The 21312-nt window shown below is 36.2% G+C and overlaps 1 long non-coding RNA gene across 1 annotated transcript; it reads left to right on the top strand.

The window, feature by feature from the left end:
• Positions 1-53: 53 nt before the first annotated feature.
• LOC109157735 lies at positions 54-21074 on the top strand. Its single transcript, XR_002050281.1, has 3 exons — positions 54-94; positions 18910-18912; positions 21001-21074. It is a non-coding gene; the product is annotated as an uncharacterized LOC109157735 (long non-coding RNA).
• The last annotated feature ends 238 nt before the right edge of the window (positions 21075-21312 follow it).

Below are 21312 nucleotides of genomic sequence, written 5' to 3'. Positions count from 1 at the left end.
CTAATTATGATTTTGATTCTCATTCTTGGTGTGTAAATCCATGAACCAAACAAACCCTATATATTATTTTTAATTCTCTGTAGAATATATTATTGTTTCATGATAATTGGGATTCCCAGTCTTCCACACGAAAAGGAACAGGATACGGTTTGATTACGTGTGGAAACATTGTTTTAGGCGCTTTCCATCAGATTTAATATACATTAAGTCATTAACACTGTAATGGCTATTTTTGAAAGATAAGGATTTTAATTTTTTGAAAAAATAAATCTTCTGCAATTGCATATTTATCCAAATCAGTGGTCAATCTTCATCCCATGTTTCTATATATATATATATATATATATGCTATTCAGATTCTTTATTTACCTTGATCTTAATTGTGAGATAGTAGATGTATACATGAAGACTGACTATGATTTTGTTTGGTTATCTTGTTGTGTAGTGATTTATGCTAGAGAAGAGAATACAACCGAACTAATTTCACTTTTGGTCTCACGACTTTAGAGGTTCTATCATTTTTGGTGCACAACTTTAAATTTTTTCAATTTTGGTGTCTAACTTTGTTATTTTTATCAATTTTGGTCCTTTCGACTAAATTGACTGCGAAATATTGCCGGATTTTACATTTTATGGGCAAAATCGTCATCCCAAGATGAAAGATATTCAATATCTAAACAAAAGAAAAATCATGTTAAGAGAAATATAAGAGTTTGGCAATCGTCGATGCTATAAATCTCATAGATCTGTGTCTAGTTTCTGTCCGTCTTCCCAATTATTCTCATCGATCAAACACCTATAGATATGATTTTAGAGTAATTTTGTTTAGATATTGAAGATGTTTCCTTGGGATGACGATTTTACCCCTAAAAATATAAAATTCAGCAATATTTCGTCGTCAATTTGGTTGAAAGGACCAAAATTGATAAAAACAACAAAGTTAGGCACCAAAATTGAAAACTTTTAAAGTTGTGCACCAAAAGTGATAGATCCTCTAAAGTCGTGGGACCAAAAGTGAAATTAATTCGAAGAGAATATGCATGAATTTCATCATTTATTCAAACCATCTAAAGATGACACTTATTACCAGGCCAGCTGTTCCACCTAAAAGAAATGTCTATAATTCAGCGTGGGGATTAGTCATTATGTCCGACGGTGGAAACCCGGAGTGTATCAAAAAAAAAAAAAAGATGAAACTTATTAGTTATCTGGTGAGAATAATACAGTCCAATCAGCTCCATGCAAGTACATACTTAATCGAGTTAATATCATCTAGGGTTCTCAAAGTATAGTGGTTTTTGAGTATAATAAGTACATACTTAATCAAGTTAACGTCATTTAAAGTCCTCTAAGTATAGTGATTTTGTCACGTTTAGTTCTAAATTTTCAAATTAATCACTATGATCCTTCAACTTTCAAAACCTTTAGAAAGACCCGTGTTGGTTAAAATTTGAAAGTTGAAGGATCAAGGAGTTAACTTGAAAGTTAAAGGACTTTAGTTGGTTAAAATTTGAAAGTTTAATTAGATAATGGGCTTTGGGCATGCATGCATGATGCCAGAATCTTTCTTGCAGTATTGTGACTTATCGGCAATTTATATCCTACACCACGATGCGCGTTGTACTGTGCGCCCAGATGCAAAACGACGTCGTTTTAATTTTTTTTTTTTTTTTTTTTGAAATTTCCCGCCTCAGTGAATGGCAGTAATTTTTCTTTAAAAAAAACCCGCTGTTCAAAAATGTACATAATGTTATACTAGAATATACATAATTGTATACATGAATGTACATAATCATATAACAAAATATACATACTCTTTTTAAAAGATAATACACATAATCTAACATAATACATAATAAACATAAACTTTTAACATAATACACATCAACTCTTAACATAATACACACAAATTTTCTGATTCGGATGTACATAATTGTATAAAAAGAATGTACATAATTGTATAAAAAATGTACATAATTGTATAAAAAATGTACATAACTGTATGAACAAATACACATAATTGTGTGAACAAATACATATAATCACAACAACTTCCTACCGCGCCTCCCAAAACGACGTCGTTTTGGGAGACGCGTGGCGCACAGTGCTACGCGCACCGTGGTGTAGGGTATAACGATTGTGACTTACCAGCATAAAGCTAAGGATGTTCTTACTGATATGTTCAACTAGTAAAACGAGATATGATGAAGTTCGCATTATTGGATTTCGATAGTTCTAATGTTAGCCGCTTGACAAATGACAACGTTGAAGATCATACTGGATTGAGAAACCTGGTGCTCATTTTATTATGATTTTTAGGTCTGTTTGGAAAGTAGGAAAAATGACTTGGAAAATGTATTTTGAAAAATGATTCATTTTTCAAAAAAACATTTTCGTTTTCGGTGTTTGGTTGCATTCTGAAAAATATAAGAATGGATGGAAACTAAGGAATCGAAGGCAGCGAAGGCAACCATGTTTTGAGTATTGGCGGAAAATGACTTGCGCCAATTTTGGCGTAATTCATTTTCCGCAAAAATACCTACATTTTTCCCAATCAATGGAAAATGTTTTCCGTTGTCTGAATTTTTTTACTGCATCCAAACATTGAAAACTCATAAAACATTTGTCAGAAATCATTTTACGAGTTTCCAAACGGACGGAATATGCCATTCTGGTTACTCATCATCATTGGTGGCCTCATTTCATTCCTCAATCAGATCATCAGAAACACAAGAAACAATTATAAAACGACAAGACAGTGTTTGATCAAAGAATCTGTTGAGGAGTCTTGACAGTCTAGGAACCTTCATACAACAATTAATGACAAGTTTTCCAAACCAGACGTTCTTGGTGGATAAGTTAGCCATCATATACTCATATTATAAGAGAGTTAATACCCATATTATAAGAGAATTAATTCCTTGTTTTAATCCTTGTTTCACTACCGGAAATTATGGAATTTTCGACCACATGAAAGTGATCTTAAATCAAGTTGACACCAAAAAGTGGTCGGAAATAGCAACAAAGGTTTTTCCGGATACCAAAAGTGGTCGGAACAAGACTTTCGACTTGATTTAAGATCACTTTCAGGTGGTCGGAAATTTCATAATTTCTAATAGTGTTTATTGATTACGAGAGTGGTTAGTAGACTAGGATACTTATGTGCATTCCCCATTGACTCTTTGGTTATTTGTTCTCCCTAATCCCATAGGTTGTTGAAGCATCTAGATGATAATGCTCCCTAGCTTGAGTCCGATTTCTTTATTTCGTGTTTATCTCTTGTTAATATGTAGTGTTTGTGTTATTTTGTTTGGTTACCGTAGTCTCAACCTTATTATGGTTTGCTTAGCTTCTTGTTGATTGCCTAGTACTAGTGCCTAGTTGTTTTTGATTGCGTGTTACGTATCATAACTCAATTCCCTGAGGATGACATGTCACATCCGTACACTCACCATCACTCATTTTTGCTACAATCATCTCACAAGAAGTGTTGCAGCTTACGACATTCGCGTGCTTCATGGCCATTGAAATTACAGAACTTGCAGACCATGTTTGGGCTACGTTAAGTGGAGTTGTTGGATCGTTTGTACTATTGAAACTGTTGACCATTATTGTTCCGATTAGACTTATAGTTATTCCTGCTATTTTGCAAAAAACCAGACTAGCGTTGTGTGACATTGACTGTAGGTTTGTAACGATAAGAGACTGTCTAGTAGCATCTTTCTTCTTCTTTTGCCTTTCAAATTCTGTGAGCTCGTCCTTGAGTTCCGAGAACGTAATAGGGGTTGGTCGTATATGTAGCTCAGGAACTATCTGATCATAATCGTCATTGAGTTGAGTAAGAATATGGATTACCAGGTCTTGCTCACTGATTGGGTTTTGATCAAAGGAACGAGCTTCAGCAATATTAAACATCTCATCAACGTATTCCTCAACTGGACAACCATTTTGAGGATTTGAAGCCAGTTTGGTTTTTAGTGAGACAATGCGAGACGGTGATGTGCTTGCAAAAGTTGTAGTTAATCGTTCCCAGGCGACAGTAGAGGATGCCGCGAAAGAGATCAACGGTTGGATAGTGTCAGAACAGCTCCCTAAAATGGCATTGATAATGGTTTGATCTTGTCTAAACCATGTGATGTATTCTGGATTATGCTCTTTTTGGGCTGTATCACTGAATTGTGCAGGAGCTGGAGTGGTACTGTCAATGTAGCCGAGTAAGTCAAGGCTAATAAGAGAGGCTTGAATCCGTTTTCTCCAAACTTGAAAGTTGGAAGATGTCAATTTAAGGGGAAAATTGGCTGGGGCATAAGTTGAATGACTTGTTTCTCTATATTGATGGCCATTTAGTGGGAAGGAAGGAGAGAGGGAGAGAAAAAAAATTGTTCGTTAGAGTAAGCCATATAGAGATAGTAACTGAATGCTTTATTATGAGAAAGGATGAGAGCTTAAATAGCCGGGATACAACAACTTCTACACTAATATCATGCAGACTAATTCTAACAAAGCCAGACAAAGTCTAACCACACAAACTAAACAAACTAATATACACTATTCCTTTACATAGAAAGCATAAAAATAAAACCCTAGCACACTTCTAGTTCTCTACATAATGATTAAATCCATTGTGTTGCGTAGTGAACAGTATTCCTTGAAAATGGAACTATACAGAGATCCTGCAGCCACCCAACTCGAGCACTGATAAAGCTTGGTGTGGTATTTATTCACTGTGGAATGTGACGTCGCCGGATTGGATTAGGTTCATCATTAGAGCGTGGTTTGGAAAGTCGCGCTTAAGCGTTCCGTATAGGCCTGTGCAACGGACGGGTTCGGGCTCGCGGAAGGCTAATCCCGATCGGACTTCAGATACCATATTCGAGCACCTATCCGTTTATTTTCCCACCTAATTTCGTCGGATATTCTTCCGAATTACCGTTCGGATATCCGACTCAACCGTCAGATAGTTCGGTTATTGAAGATAAAAGTGTAAGTGCAAAAATAATAAATTTATTTAACAAAAAGAACTGATTTTTAAAACTTAACCACTAAAAGTCTAAAATACAGAACTACTTAAGGAGTAAAAGTGTAAGACACTTCACAAGTTCACAGTTACAAATTAAAATTTACATTCATAAGCATTTGATACTGATTACAGACTAACTGACTAAGCATACAAAAATACAAAATAACAAAAATACAAAACACTGAAGTTCAGACATAAAGCAGTAAGCAATTAAGCATTAATCCAAGCCTCCAAAACTTGAAAGTCCAATGTCCAAACTCCAAAGTCGAAGCCACCAAGCCTCAGCAGTCAGCAACTCAGCATTCAGGCATTCAGCAATCAGCATTTAGTCATTTACAAGGAGTCCACAAAAAGAATACCAGTAGACCACTATCTGTGTATCTCTATATTAAAATACATAATAATATGATAATAACCTATTTGGCTATTCCTCTTCCTGATAAGTAAAAACACAAAACTTTTATAAGCTTTAAAATATATAAACTTTAAACAATTGAACATGAATGAGTTAGAATATGAGATTTATACATTATACATGATAGATAATTTATAAATATAATTTTATATAGAGTGCTCAGATTGCTATTTTTCCAGATCAACTAAGGATTGGGGGAAATTGCTCAATATGAGTATGGCACAAAACACACACTACATAGGCAACATGCCAAACCCAATTCTATATATTCAGAAAACATGGTGGAAGCATCATCATTGCACAAGGGGCCAAAGACAATTAAGTAATTAACAATAAGTCAATAACAAAGATATGGAGACTGGAGAAAAGTGAAGCCATATACATTACCACTTTACCAGACACCATTCATAATTCAGGTGCCAAATGCTCAATGGCAGCAACATTTAAAATGTCACCAAGCCATTGAACACTTTCCATTTCCAAGCCAAGGAATGAGGGCCTGAGGGACATTGATATTTGATACACATACACTGTAACACTGATGCAGTCATACAGACATATCATATAATAATCATTGATCAAATATCAAAATAAATACAGAAATGCTTTATGGAATATAAGTTATAAGTATATAACCATACAGGTATTGTAGGCAATGATCCAACTCCAGTGGTGGATGTGCTACACAACTCTGCAAAAAGAAAAAAAAACACAAGTATAAGTTAAAAGAAGTATTAATTTATACTAAATAGTTATAACTTCTAAGTTTAAAAATGTAAATTTTAGAGATTTACCTTTCTCAATCCTTTCAACATCTTCAATAATTTCTTCAACAGAGATTGGTTGATTGGATAACTTCAACCAATCCTGTGCACACACAAGTGCCTCAACAATCTTAGGAGTTAGGGAACTCCTAAAGGCATCTAGTACCCTGCCACGGGTACTGAATGCTGATTCAGATGCAACAGTAGAGATTGGAACAGCAAGTACATCCCTTGCCATTTTAGATAACACAGGGAACCTATCAGAATTCAGCTTCCACCATCTTAGAAGGTCAAAAGAATCCTCATCATCCACAATGACCTCAGACAAATACACCTCCAACTCAGTTTTTTTTCATTGACAAATCACCACTACCCAATTTTTGTTTCTTAATCTGGGATTTCAATAATGCTTGAGGTTTCCCAACAGAAACACAAAGTCCATAAGACAACTTTCTAAAGCCTTTGCAATACTTTCACCCTTGTGGGAATAGATAGGAACAAATGAAATGATTTTCTTTTGGAGCTTCCACTCACTGTCAATGAAATGTGCAGTTATGCACATGTAGTTTATTCTCTGGACTGAGGTCCATGTATCAGTTGTGATACTAACCCTCTTACTACTAGTCCTAAAGAACTTCTTCAAGTTAAACCTAGGACAGCAAACAAACACAAACTTTCTAAACCCCTGTCCCCAACTATCCTAAAAGGCAATTCATCCAGAATAATCATCTCAACTAAGGCTCTCCTTATCAAGTCTTGGTCAAATACCCAAGTACCTAACACCCCTTCAGATCCTTCACTACTTTCAGTTTCAGCAGAAGAAGGTCCAGGTTGGAAAGTAAGCAAGGATTGCCTTGTATCCTTAGAGTGAGGATTTTTAAGGCAGTTTACCACATTATGTTTGAGAGAAGAAGTCCCATGTTTCTTGGACTCACAACAATACACCCTAGCACAGTATAAACATTTTCCCTTGATAACAATGCCCTCAGAGTCTTTGATCTTATCAAAGTGATCCCATACAGGAGATCTGGTATCAACCACTTTCCTTTTCTTAGGAACAGGTGGAGGCAAAGGCTGCTGAGACCGAGATGTATTTGTCTCTACAGCTGTGGCTTCCACCTCAGGTTGACATCCAGATAAACCACTAATACTTTCCATCTAAAAAAAGGAAAGTATCAGTGAATGGGAAATCACTCATGGAAAATTATCAACAACTATGGACAGAGGCATCAAGCATGCACATTACCACATATATTCATATAATTACTTAAAAAGGTATAATTCAGTTAATTTCACATGTCATCATGTATGCAGAATTGCACATAAACGATTTAAGGGTCACATATCCATAAACTTAATACAATTTACAATTTACAAAGAAATCCATAATCAGGCATTCAAGCTAAGTAGATGTATGTCACTTTATAATGCTCATTATCTATATGGATTTCACACACAGGGGCTAGGGCTTCCACCAGATTAGGGACAATTAACCCTTAAAGCCTTTAACTCCTTTAAGGGACAACACAGTTACACAGATTTACACTTATAAATTATAAATTTATAATGCTCATCAATCATTATTTATATGGAATATGGATTTCCAGGTGCAAAGGGACACAGGGGCTAGAGCTTCCACCAACAGATCACAAATTAGAGACAAGTGACATGCAATTGATGCAAATATGCAATCTGGAACTTCTCAAGTCTCAACAGATCACATTATCACAGTCTACACAAATCAGTGAATCACAATCACATAAACCCTAATCAAACTATCAAAGTATCACAAATTAGAGACAAGTGACATGCAATCTAGAACTTCTCAACAAATCACATTATCACAGTCCACACAAATCAGTGAATCACAATCACATAAACCCTAATCAAACTATCAAAGTATCACAAATTAGAGACAAGTGACATGCAATCTGGAACTTCTCAACAGATCACATTATCACAGTCCACACAAATCAGTGAATCACAATCACATAAACCCTAATCAAACTATCAAAGACTCAAAGTATCACAAATTAGAGACAAGTGACATGCAATCTGAAACTTCTCAACAGATCACATTATAACAGTCCACACAATTCACAATCTATAAGAGTATAAGAATATAATCTAAGTATCTAACAATCTATAAGATTAGGGTTTAGAGAATAGAGATTACTTCGTTTCTCTAAATTAAACCCCCGAGAACAAAGGGCTTCGATTCCTAGACAGCGAACTACAATCCACTGGAGTATCGCTTCCACCGGAGACTCGCTTCGACTCAGACTCTCAAAGGGGCTACCAGAAAGGAATGGGGCTTGAGGGCTTCCACCGGAGAATAATAGCTACCACACAGTCACACTCTCAGAGATTAAGAGAAGCTGGGATTCTGAGAAGGGCTGAGAGAGAACGAGAGACTTTGAGAGAACTAGGGTAGAGAGAAGAGAGAAGTCAGAGAGTTCTCTGGAAGAAGGGAAGTGCCAAGAGCTGCGCAAATGAGAGTATGAGACTAGGGTTTCCGAGTTCTCCGTTCATCTTCTATATATACTAGGCCTGCACGACGTCGCTTTACTTAGGGTATACAAACCCTTAACCTAAATCGGGTAATCGGACGGGTTCGGGTGGAAAATATACCCCTTCCCCGAATTCATTAAATCGGCGTCGTTCTCGGCCGCGGTTCGGATTAGGCTATTCGGGTTCGTTTTTCGCACCACTCTCTTATGTCGGGTTCGGGTCGGGCGGGTTCTGCACAGGCCTAGTTCCGTACGTGGGGATGAGGTTTGCATTGCCACCCCCGCTCTAATCTTCTTTACTCGCCATATAACTAGAAGATAAGATCACTAAAATACAAAAGTAGAAGCTATAAACAAGATTTTGGATGGACATACCTTCTTCTTTATTATTATTATTTTTTAAATTGTTATGGTTATTTTGGCTCTTTCAGTATCCATGTAGATGGAAGTGTTTTGGTTTAAGCTGGGCTAAAATTTTATGTTTAGAAAGCATAAAAACAAAACCCTAGCCCACATCTGGTTATCTACATAATGATCTAATCCATTATTGGGTCGCGTAGTGAGCAGCATTGCTCGAAATAGAACTACGAAGAGATTTTACAACCACCCAACTCGAGCACTGATGGAGCTTGGCGCGGTATTTATTCAACGCGGAATGTGACGTCGTCGGATCAGATTAGGTTCACCATTAGAGCGTGGTTTGGAAAGTCACGCTTGAGCGCTCCGTACGTAGTGATAAGTTTGCATTTCCATCCTTGCTCTGATCCTCTTTACTCGCCATATAACTAGAAGATAAAATCACTACAATACATAAGTAGAAGATATAAACCAAATTTTGGATGGGCATACCTTCTTCTTTATTCATTTTTTCTATTTTATGGCTATTTGGGTTCTTTCAGTATCCATGTAGATGGAAGTATTTCGGTTTAGGTCGGGCTAAAGTTTATTTCTAGAAAGCATAAAAATAAAATCCTAGCGCACTTCTTGTTCTCCACATAACGTTCCAACTCAAGCATTGATGAAGCTTGGCGCGGTATTTATTCACTGTGAAACGTGACATCGTCAGATTGGATTAGTTTCATCATTAGAGCATAGTTTGGAAAGTCGTGCTTGAGCGTTCCGTACGTGGAGATGAGGTTTGCATTGCCATCCCCGCTCTGATCCTCTTTACTCGCCATATAACTGGAAGATAAGATCACTAAAATACATAAGTAGAAGCTATAAACCAGATTTTTGGATGGGCATACCTTCTACTTTATTCGTTTTTTCTATTTTATTGCTATTTGGGTTCTTTCAGTATCCATATAGATGGAAGTATTTCGATTTAGATCGGACTAAAGTTTATTTCTAGAGAGCATAAAAACAAAATCGTAGCGCACTTCTTGTTCTCTACATAACGATCAAATCCATTGGGTTGCGCAGTGAGCAGTATAGCCTGAAAGTGAACCATTCAAAGATCCTGTAGCCACCCAACTCGAGCACTGATGAAGCTTGGCGCGGTATTTATTCATCGCAAAACGTGACATCGTCGGATTGGATTAGTTTCATCATTAGAGCATAGTTTGGAAAGTTGCGCTTGAGCGTTCCGTACGTGGAGATGAGGTTTGCATTGCCATCCCCGCTCTGATCCTCTTTACTCGCCATATAAATGGAAGATAAGATCACTAAAATACATAAGTAGAAGCTATAAACCAGATTGCATAACTTTTTCTTTATTCATTTTTCCTATTTTATTGCTATTTGGGCTCTTTCAGTATTCATGTAGATTGAAGTATTTCAGTTTAGGTCGAGCTAATGTTTAGGTCTAGAAAGCATAAAAACAAATTAACCCTAGCACACTTCTTGTTCTCTACATAATGATCAAATCCATTGGGTTGCTTAGTGAGCAATATTTCTCGAAATGGAACTATATAGAAATCATGTAACCACCCAACTCGAGCATTGATGGAGCTTAGAGCAGTATTTACTCAATGCGAAATGTGATGTCGTCAGATTGGATTAGGTTCACCATTAGAGCATTGTTTGGAAAGTTGTGCTTGAGCGTTCCATACATGGAGATGAGGTTTGCATTACCTTCCCTACTCTGATCCTCTTTACTCGCCATATAAATAGAAGATAAGATCGCTAAAATACAAAAGTAGAAGCTATAAACTAGATTTTGCATGGGCATACCTTCTTCTTTATTCATTTTTATTTTATTTTAAGGCGCAAAGTATAGATTATTAGATATAATGGAAAAATAGCATAATGATCTACCGTGACTTGAGGTAGTCTTATATTTCATTTTTATTAGGTAGCTAGGCCATTAGATATAATATGATGAAACTCAAAGTAGATCAAACATGCTCTGATACCATGTTAAATGGATAATTCCATTTTTTTTCAAACCTGAAGCTCTGATACCATGCTAAATTAAATATATTCCTACCATTTATAATGCTCATAACTAGTTTCAAACGAACATTAATGAGGGAACAAACATGTTTTTGTGACATGGCATTTGATCCGATCTCTATAACTCTAATGGTCATCGTCAAAAGGGGCGCCTATGATATCAGCATCTTCCTCGGAGGATGACCGGGGTGCACCTGTTGATGTAGATTGAGCCTTGATAGTGTTAATCATCTTGTTCAGGGTCTCTATGTGCAACTAGTACTGAAAAACCTCATTGATTCCCAATCTATAACTTGTGGAAACTTAGCAGGGACTACAGGTAGACTGGGTAGTGGGGCTCTAGCTCCAGCGGGTGGTGGAGCAAGCACCATAGGTGGAGTAGGCGAACGTGGTGACGACTCAGGTGATGGTGGGGTGGATGTTTGGGATTCTTCCCCTGCAATATCAAACTCTGATAATGGAAATGGAGTTACCACGCATAGGGGACACCGAGTAGTTATGTTGTGCAACCCTGTGCACCATGCATGGTGCACACGGTTGCAAAACGATGTCGTTTTGACTAAAAATGCGCGTCCCATTTTAAAAAAAAAATCAATTTCGATTCCCCTCAACAACATTATTGTGGATATATAGTTATGAATTATTGTGGATATATAGTTATGAATTTTTGGATATATAGTTATGAATTTGTGGATATTTAGTTCATTCATTGTGGATATTTAGTTCATTCATTGTGGATGTTTAGTTCATTCATTGTGAATATTTAGTTCATTCATTGTGGATATTTAGTTCATTCATTGTGGATGTTTAGTTCATTCATTGTGAATATTTAGTTCATTCATTGTGGATATTTAGTTCATTCATTCTGGATTTTGTGTTATTCATTCACTGTGGATATATAGTTATGAACTTGTGGATATATAGTTATGAATTTGTGGATATATAATTTAAATTATGCAAAAAAATGTTATTGCCGGGAATCGAACCTGAATTTTTTTTTTTTTTTTTTTAAAGTGGGACGCACGTTTTTAGTCAAAACGACGTCGTTTTTGCAACCGTGTGCACCATACATGGTGCACACGGTTGCACAACATAATTTGCGAGGGGGCACCCGTAATAAAGTGACTTTTCCACTTTAAATAATTTTAATTAAGGTATTTGTCTGGTTGAAGCCGATAGTATTTTCATTGGTTCTTGCTCTAAAATTGTGTATATATATTCGGCATTTGAAATAATTTTAATTAATATAACTCACATTTTTTCTCTTTTCCCTTTTTTGGTCCACACTCCTCATTTTTAGCAAATATTTTATACTTATTTAAATAAGTAATCAAAGAATCAAATTTAGATGACAACTAATAGTCGATAAAAATGTATAAAGGCTATGTTTGGCAAACCTAGCTGATTATACTTAAAAGTGTTTGGTAACATTAACTTTTTGATAAATTGATAAATGTAAAAAGAATAAAAATGACATTTTCAGCCGTATGAGTTAACAACTATTTCACTGTTATATAAGTGGGAATAACGAACATGCTCTGATGCCATGTTAAGTGGAGAATTCCATGTTTTTCTATCAAACCTGGAGCTCTGATACCTTGGTGAATATATTCCTACCATTTTTCTTTCAAGGATCTTATTGAATGTTCGGATCCACGCTTCCAGTAAGGTTGGGTCCTCTTCTCTTACAAAGGCAGCGGATGATGTCACAACACCTGCCTAGCCACATCCCAATTCCCACGATGATTGTTGTTGAGTAAGGCATTGTTCAATATTTGAGCGGGGGAGTATTTGCATATCGTTTTGCAAACTTGAAAGTTCAGTATACGCATTTGGGAACAAGGCAGAAAAGTCTGAGACTGAGGAAATTCCAAAGGAGTAGTCAGTTGTGGTGACCAGTGAAGAGTGAGTATAGTTGTCTCTTACATAAGAATCTTCATGTGAACCGCACAACCTAGTTTGAAGGTGAGTTGAGTAATCGACATTATAAGAACATGGCCAGGAGGGCTGAAGGAGCTGTGGCTGCATCATCTTTATAAGAAAATCTCAACTCTATCTGTGATGAATTTTTTCTTAGCTTTGTGGTGATGAACAACAGAGGGCAGACCTCTCTCTCTCTATATATAAATGTAGTTGGGATGAATTCTCAATGAAAAATTTGAAGTCTTGGTTGGGAAGTAAATCAATTACAGACAAAAAAGTACTCAAAGGATGTCATATTCTTAAAGAGTTTGATTCTATTGAAGTTCCATGTTGACCCTCTTTCTTTCTTTCTTTCTTGGAATCTTGTTTCATGTAATATTATCCCATCAATTTTTAAAGCTAAATTCCATTCACATTATGGGTGTGTTTGATTCGTACAAGGGAATCAGAATTGGAATGAGAAACAAATAATTGGTAATGGTAATGGATTTTGGTGAAAAATATTTTGCATGTTTGGTAGTAATATAGAATTTGAATGATTATCAATATTGATGTTTGGTTCGTATGACTCTATAATGGGAATAAAGGTTTTTAAAATACAAAAATTAAAAATTAAAGAAATTGATCGTAATATAATGACATCCAAAACATCACTATAAAAAAAATCTGAAATTGCACCGTGACACTTGAAATATAAAAGCTATGTGTTTTTACTTGTTAATTAGGTTATGCAGTAGTTACGTTCATTAATTAAACTTGTTTAAGCAAATGTAAATAATGAAAGCTAAAAGCATAAAGAATGTAAAAAAACACAAAGAAATGTTACGCAGTTTGGAGCTCCTTCTCCTACGTCTGCGGGGCAACCCACGTCTGCCCAATCCACTATAGATGTTCACCAAAAAGGAGTATTACAAGAGGTAAATACATATGGCCTCCAGCCTTTACCACTACCACTCTTTCTAACACCTATCCAGGATTGACACACGAATACCCGAACAATCTTCACAAGATGCTTCAGCAGTACCACGTACTGATCATGTAGTACAGATTAAATATTCATCAGAATTAAATAATAAAATACATTAAAATCGAAGGCTTTGTAAATCAGAAGTGTGCTCTTGAATATTAATCTCAAAATTGGCAGCTTTCCTCTTTGGTGTGGCTTCTTTTTATAGCAAGTATTAAGCCTCCACTTTGATCCTTAATATTAGCCTCTTTTTATTTGAATAAATCACAACCACATCTTTTTTGTTTTGAAAGCTTCATTCATGCGTTGCTGCTGACTTCCTCTTCACTTGCCAATGCATATTGTCCACTCAAATTCACTTTGAAGATATAAAGTGGTCCAAAGGAAGATTAACACTAATAATTCTAATTAACCTCTTAGGGTGTGTTTGGAAACCCGGAAAATGACTTCTGGAAGTCATTTTCCGGGGTTTTGGTGTTTGGTTACATTGGAAAATGACTGGTCAAAGGAAAATGGGGTGGAAGTCAATGGAAAAGGAAGGCAATTTTATGGAAAATGACTTCCCCTTTTTTTTGGGGGAAGTCATTTTCCAACTTTTACACCAACATCATCAACACCATACCACCACCACCACCACTACCAACATACCACCGTCGCCGCCATCTCCACCATACCACCGCCACCACCACCACCATACCACCATTGTCACACCACCGCTGCCGCCACCACTACCACCATACCACCGCAACCACCGTCGCCGCCACCACTACCGTCATACCACCGCCGCCGCCACCACCACCATACCACCGCCACCACTACCACACCACCGCCGCCACCGCCACCACCACCACACCACCGCCGCCACCGCCACCACCACCACCATACCATCGCAACCACCACCACCACTACCACCACCATACCACCGCAACCACCGTCGCCGCCACCTCTACCACCATACCACCGCCGCCGCCGCCACCACCATACCACCGTCGCCGCCACCACCACCACCACCACACCATCGTCATACTACCACCACCATCACACCACCACCAATTATTATTATTATTATTATTATTATTATTATTATTATTATTATTATTATTATTATTATTATTATTATTATTATTATATAACGAATAACACCACTACCACTACACCACCACCACCACCATAATATTTTTGATATATTATTAGTTTTTTTTTTTTTTTGTTGAAAAACTTAGCTATTTTTTATTATATTTAAAATTAATATTATATTATTATATATTATTATACATGTTGTAATATTCTAAATAAAATAATTAAAATGTTTAATTATACAATTCTACTCATTTTCCAGAAAATGAACCAAACACACAAAAACAGTTTTCCAGAATGCAACCAAACACCGGAAAGGAAAATGTTTTCCGGAAAATGACTCATTTTCCAGAAAACATTTTCCAGAAGTCATTTTCCTGGTTTCCAAACGGACCCTTAATTAGAACTAATAATATTACTACTAAATAAAATAGTCAATAAGGTTTAACGTGTAAATACTTTTACACTTACAATCTCCCCCTTTGGCATTTTATTTGGTAAAACTCTAGTATCAAATACCTTGGGCAAAAGATTGAGAATCAATTTCTTTTTATTTATTAGCCCTTAGTATAAGTACTGGACAGTACAAAAGATAATAATGGCACAAAGATCAAAAAATTGACTCGATTTCTTTTTGGACCACTTGTGAATAATGTACCTGATTAAAAGGAACTTCAAGCGGTCGTAGATTGCACATAGTGGGACCAAATTCACCTACTTCCAATAATGTGGGATCAAACACTCCAAAAACTTCCACTGATACATACTTCATAATATATACTTCATAAAACCACTCCATAATAATCCCAATTATTTTCATAATATTCCAAAAGTTCCAAAAGATCCAAATATCCAAATATCAAAAAATACTCCCCCTTACTCCAAAAACTCCCCCTTTTTGCCAAATAAATGACAAAGGAAGGTGAACATCATAATAGTGGATTAGATTTACCGTGCAGACGGGGTGCCCGAAACTGAGTCGTCGTCAGCATCATCAGTTTCATTGGTAGTAGCGCCAGTATTAGCCCTCATCAAGTAGATAATCCAAGATAATCCAAATAAGGTGATGATTATAAAATGAGACCCCAGAGTTTATGATGAGCCAAATAAAACTATAACCAAATGAGATAATCCAAAGTCTGAGAAATTCCAGTAAGAGAATCCAATGCATCATATAGCCAAATAAAGGCTTTATATTTGGCGAGAGATTAATAACCAATTAATAACCATAAACTTCATAATCGAAGACTGATATAATAGCAAGAGATTTACCAAAAGAAGATTACCATAAGAGTAGTAGTACCAAAAAGAATACCATATGCAACAGTCATAGTCAAGCCAATACATAAACCATATTAACTACTACTCCCCCTTTCTTACTTACCGCTTTATTCCAACAAAGACAACCAGTACATACCAAACCAAAAAACGAAAAAATTTATCAAAACAATTTTAACAAATAACATATACGCACAAGTCAATTTGGAGCAGATTAAGTGGATAAAACATACCAAGTAACCAACGTATTCAAGCACAAATTCGTAGCACATAACACAAAAAACACACAATTGGGTCACTCAAAAGGACAGATTGGTAAATAAGACAGTAATCACATTCAGGTAAAGCATATTCAGCCAGAGATTCAACTAAAGCAACATTAGGCACAGATTCATATAAATCTAATTTAGGCACAGATTCATACCAGATAGCACGGGAAAACACACAAATAAACACACATACGGTCATGACCGGGCTAAACACATAACACAGAGTAACACAGGAGAATACAAATATTAAACAAATTGCATCAAATTTTAATTCAAATAACCATAGAGAATTCAAAAATTCAACACAAGGAACACCTAAGCAAAAACAACGCAAGTAGAACATTTAGGAAACACATAGAAAACAGTCAAGAACACAACACAAAGAATCAATCCGCAATTTAGAGTAGTAGGCAACGAAAAGGACTAATTGCGAGAAAATTAAAAAAAAATGAGAATAGAGGGCAAACCAACCATAGAGAGACACACTCCAAATAAAAAAAAAAAAAGAGATATATATGCAATATGAGAGCATGTAGGAACAACACCAATAATTCAAAAGATAACTTTCTTGATCTTGAAACAGATCCTATCACAGATGCAGAATATTACACAGGCAAGGATGAAGAATAGTCAAGATTTGATGAAGGCAAGTATATTGAAGTAGAAGGCACCAATTTAGGTAACAAAACACATACAAAACTCAGCTTTTGACGTAAGAATATTTGCAGGTATTTCACAAGACATATTAGACAATGACACCAAAAAAAAAAAAATCAAGAAATTAACGAAAGGAATTGAAGAGTAATGAACCTGTAATTCTTAATTGCAACCCTCAATTGCAAATTTGTCAGTTTTCATTTTGAGATGCCTTAGAAAATTCCTGAGCTATAGCTTAGATGTCCCAGCTTTTTGATGCCATAACTCAGCTTCATCAACACTAGACCTGCAGAAAAACAACATTGTTGGTCAGAATGTAGCAATTGTCAGTTGACCTCTTACCTTCCATAACGCATTGATTTGTGTCGTCCAGGACACTGCATGTATTTTTGGTGAAGGACACATTCAAATTTTGTTCGCAGAGTTGGCTTATACTTATGAGATTTTCACGAAGACCATTCACAAGCAGTACTTTTTCTAACTTGGGTAGGCCAGTCACATTTAGAGTGCCTACGCCGGTGACTTGACCTTTAACACTGTCACCAAAAGTGACTTCACCTTTTCTAGCCTTCACGTTGCTTAGAAATTTGACATTTTCTGTCATGTGACTAGAACACCCACTGTCGAAATACCACTGCTCTTCTCGTCCTGCACTTTCAGATTGAAAAGAAATAAATGAAATATAGTCAGTCTTTTTAACCCAAATCTGTTTTGTAAATGGTTGAATGTTCTTGTGCCTGAACTTCTCGATTCTTTGATCCTTGTAAAAGTAGTAGCATCCAGGTTTTGTATGACCACGCAACCTGCAATAGTGGCAAACAGGGTTATATAGTTTATAATGGAGCTTATCTGCGCTTACTTTACGATAGGAGCGTTTCCTTGTGCTGGATTCTGGGATGTCCTCTGGATCAGGTCCAAATGCTTTGACAAATACTGTCTTATCTTTGGAGTTACTTCCAGTGAAGCCCAAACCAAATTTTGCAGAAGTTTTCCTGCCGGAACCAAGAATCTTATCAAGTGTTAAAGTGGTATCCATCATTTGAATTTGTCGTTTGTAGGTGCTGAGCTCCTGTTTCAAATTCAGAACTTCTTGTTGGAGTTTTGCTTCTCGGTCAGCTGCTTCCTTAAGAAGTACATTTCTGGTTTGTACTTCGTTTTGAAGTCTTTCCTCTCGACCTGCTGCTTCTTTAAGCAAAACATTCCTATCAGCTACTTGATTTTGATGTACTTTATTTGCATTTGTTACAATCTCTATTTCACTAGCTAGTTTGCAGTTCATTTTTCTTAAAGCTTCCCATTTGGGATACAACTTATTAAATTCAGCTTCAAAAGATAAAGCATTTTGTTCCACATCTTCTGCAGAGACATAGTCACCACCTTCTGAGTCTTCAACAGGTTTTGAACTGTCAGTAATTCGTGCCGTAAATGCAACAAAATTACCTGAAATTTCCTCGACATCTGACCCAGTTGGTTCAACGTCAGGCTCGTCATCGCTCCAAGTAATGGCTGACATAGATTTTTTGCGTCGAAGATAGGTGGCGCACTCAGCTTGTACATGTCCAAATCCCTCGCATTCATAACACTTGATGCCTTTGTTGTTGGACCTTTCTTTGGACTGTCCTGGACGTGAGACAGGCTGTTTGGCGTTTGGCGCCCCTGTCCTAGGTGCAGTCTTGAATGACGTTCCTCCCTTTTGTGAATTTCTGTTGTGTGTGTTTTTGTATACCTGTTTCAAAATTTTGGAAAACTGTTTAGTTAAGAACGCAACTGTATCATCACTAGTTTCATCTGTATCGGATACTACATTATTTTCTTCAGCGGCAAAAGCAATATTTTTTTGTTTTTTCGTATGATCAGTTAAAATCTCCATTTCATATGTTTTAAGATTTCCCATTAGCTGAGTAACAGATTTTTTCTCCCAGCCATCATGCTCTTGGATGGCTGTGACTTTCATTCGGAACCTGGGCGGTAAAGATCTCAGTATCTTTTTGACGAGTTTCTCTTGCGAGAATGGTTCACCAAGGACCATTGCGCGATTTGCCAGTTCCTGTATGCGAGTATGAAAGTCGATGACTGTTTCATCCTCGTTCATGCGCAGTTCTTCGAATTCTAACTGAACCAGTTGCAGCTTCGACTGTTTTACAGAGGTAGTTCCTTCGTATGTTGACTCAAGAGCCTCCCAAGCACCTTTAGCTGAAGGAATACCTGCAACAATTGAAAACTGGCTTTCATGCATAAGAGAATAAATTGTGTCTAAAGCCTTATCATTGTTTCCTGCATTGGTTATCTCTATTTGAGTCCACTCAGTCTCTGGCTTAGTGACTTCTGTTCCATCAGTGCTGGAACTGGGTTTAGTGGGATGTGTCCAACCTGACACCACAGACCGTCATACGGCTTCACCTTTAGCTTTTAGATGCGTACGGGTGCGAGCCTTCCAATATGCATAGTTGTCGCCGGTCAACTGGGTAAGGACTTTAGTTCGCTCCATTCTGTAACACTTAACACCCCGTGAGATCAAACAAATAAGTAATAAACAGATAAATAATAAAAGTCGCTGAAGATATAAATTCAAGAGGCACAAAATCGCCAGATCGATAGACTAATAAATTAAGTCTACAGGCTTTGATACCAATTGAAATTGCACCGTGACACTTGAAATATAAAAGCTATGTGTTTTTACTTGTTAATTAGGTTATGCAGTAGTTACGTTCATTAATTAAACTTGTTTAAGCAAATGTAAATAATGAAAGCTAAAAGCATAAAGAATGTAAAAAAACACAAAGAAATGTTACGCAGTTTGGAGCTCCTTCTCCTACGTCTGCGGGGCAACCCACGTCTGCCCAATCCACTATAGATGTTCACCAAAAAGGAGTATTACAAGAGGTAAATACATATGGCCTCCAGCCTTTACCACTACCACTCTTTCTAACACCTATCCAGGATTGACACACGAATACCCGAACAATCTTCACAAGATGCTTCAGCAGTACCACGTACTGATCATGTAGTACAGATTAAATATTCATCAGAATTAAATAATAAAATACATTAAAATCGAAGGCTTTGTAAATCAGAAGTGTGCTCTTGAATATTAATCTCAAAATTGGCAGCTTTCCTCTTTGGTGTGGCTTCTTTTTATAGCAAGTATTAAGCCTCCACTTTGATCCTTAATATTAGCCTCTTTTTATTTGAATAAATCACAACCACATCTTTTTTGTTTTGAAAGCTTCATTCATGCGTTGCTGCTGACTTCCTCTTCACTTGCCAATGCATATTGTCCACTCAAATTCACTTTGAAGATATAAAGTAGTCCAAAGGAAGATTAACACTAATAATTCTAATTTACCTCTTAATTAGAACTAATAATATTACTACTAAATAAAATAGCCAATAAGTTTTAACGTGTAAATACTTTTACACTTACAAAATCAATACAAAAATCTAAAAACACTAATCCAAACTAAAAAATTAAATTTCATGAAATGATACCAGTTTTTAATTAGGGAATGAGATTATTAATTGAAGGAATAATTAAATCCCATAATTGTATTTTAAAAATTTGTCAACCAAACTCTAATTATGATTTTGATTATATTTCCATATTCCTGGTGTGTATATCGATTACTAAACACACCCTATAATATTTTATTCTTTTTGAAAACCTATAATATTATATTTAATTCTCTGTTGAATATATTATTGTTTCTTAATGATTGGGATTCCCAGTCTTCCACACGAAAAGGAACAGGATGTGGTTAGATTACATGTGGAAACATTGTTTTAGGCGTTTTCCATCAGATTTAATATACATTAAGTCATTAACACTGTATATAATGGCTATTTCTGATTCTGAATAAAGAATCTGAATAGCATATATATACATTAAGTGGTCAATCTTCATCCCATGGTTCTATATATATATGCTATTCAGATTCTTTATTTACCTTGATCTTAATTGTGAGATAGATGTATACATGAAGACTGACTATGATTTTGTTTGGTTATCTTGTTGGGTAGTGATTTATGCTAGAGAAGAGA

The sequence above is a fragment of the Ipomoea nil genome, unplaced genomic scaffold (genome assembly GCF_001879475.1).
Source record: "Ipomoea nil cultivar Tokyo-kokei standard unplaced genomic scaffold, Asagao_1.1 scaffold2792, whole genome shotgun sequence".
NCBI lineage: Eukaryota > Viridiplantae > Streptophyta > Magnoliopsida > Solanales > Convolvulaceae > Ipomoea > Ipomoea nil.
This window is presented reverse-complemented; position numbering and strand designations above follow the sequence as displayed.